This window comes from Papilio polytes, unplaced genomic scaffold (genome assembly GCF_000836215.1).
Source record: "Papilio polytes unplaced genomic scaffold, Ppol_1.0 DF824087.1, whole genome shotgun sequence".
In the NCBI taxonomy this organism is placed as follows: domain Eukaryota; kingdom Metazoa; phylum Arthropoda; class Insecta; order Lepidoptera; family Papilionidae; genus Papilio; species Papilio polytes.
The window spans coordinates 1-1,448 of NW_013525117.1; the positions used below are offsets into that span (position 1 = coordinate 1).

General features: G+C 34.0%; 1 long non-coding RNA gene across 1 annotated transcript; it reads left to right on the plus strand.

The window, feature by feature from the left end:
- Positions 1-88: 88 nt before the first annotated feature.
- Positions 89-1,241, plus strand: LOC106099970. Its single transcript, XR_001225407.1, has 3 exons — positions 89-391; positions 671-868; positions 1,093-1,241. It is a non-coding gene; the product is annotated as an uncharacterized LOC106099970 (long non-coding RNA).
- The last annotated feature ends 207 nt before the right edge of the window (positions 1,242-1,448 follow it).

A 1,448-nucleotide genomic window follows, 5' to 3' on the forward strand; every position in this document is an offset into this window, starting at 1 on the left:
ACTTTACCGCGGCGTACAAAGTCTGCCCGTGCGAACGCACGCTTAGTTAAAGAATATATTTCAGTAGTTTACTTTTAATTAATTTCCGCCAAAGCTCCAAATATTATGTTTTTTTTCTGTGTGGGTACCCCTGAACCGAAACATTATTCACTGTATGCTTATCTATGCTTTGGTTGAAAATTTGACAGGCTTACATCGGCATCGATCGATTGGTTCGTCCCTCGATTTGCCATTATCATTTGAGCTTTGCTTGAATTTATCAGCCGGTAGACAGATCTTTACGATGACGAAAAAAGATTATACTGGTTTGGCTGAAGAGGCTTCCAAGGATTACGACAAGGCCGTCGATGGAATCATTGATCCTTATCCAGAAGATAACGATAATGTTGCGGTAATGACAACTTTACAACTTATAAGTTAATAATAAAACATACTTAAATAATAATAAAATAAATAAATAATACCAGCCAGACAGGATTCCCTCGGTAGGGGTGACCAGATGGCTGAGGGTTAGGGTAAAAGGGAGAGAAACCGACGGACACTTCGGGCGGTGTCCAGAAGCACGGCTTTCTGCATCTGATCATCATTTTTTATTTATTATTACAATAACAACGATCTTAAAACAAATGACACAGTATGTACTAATTAATTTACAAATATTTTCTTCTAGAAATTGCTGCAAGATATAGGTAAAGTTTTTGACATTGGCAGCACTAACATGGGACCTGAGTTTATGAAGTTACTAAAACAATTCAGCAGCAGCAATTCTTTGATCATGGAATCTGGTAATGGGGCAACAAAACTGGCTGAACAAGAGGGTGATAATGAACTCAAATGTGAACATATTGTAAAGAATATGGACTAAATAGTGAGTATCTTTATGTTTATGATTCTATCCACGCAAAAAAATACTTAGTATAAATAACATATATATTACTTTTTATTTACTAATGTTCAGTAACAGTGACAGTAAAAATAATCTTAATGTGAATTAAAAATATCTCTAGAAATGTTGCAGTAAAAAATGTAAAGTTTATTTAACCTTAAGATAAAAAAAAAATAGTAATGGATTTGTTGTGTTTATTGTTTCAGACATTGGAATTGCCACTGTAATGCAGATGTTCATATTTGCAATCATCAAATAGATGTTTCATTTTATTTTAACCTGTACCAAAAAGATCTCCAAAGCTTGTGATAATTTATTTGCAAAATACATTTAGTGAAAACAATTTGTTTCTTTTAATACAATAAAATATATTAAACTGCATATATTAGTTTTAAATATTAAAAAACCTCAAGCATTTTTTCACCTCCTATGAGCTTTTCATAAATAACAGTAAGCAGTAACCCCTTTGTCGTCAATCTCCCGTTTCAGAACACTCCCCTGGTTGCCTCAGGCAGTATCGGTATTCTCGGCGTTGACATATCGAGTGACGTTCAGTTTCGCG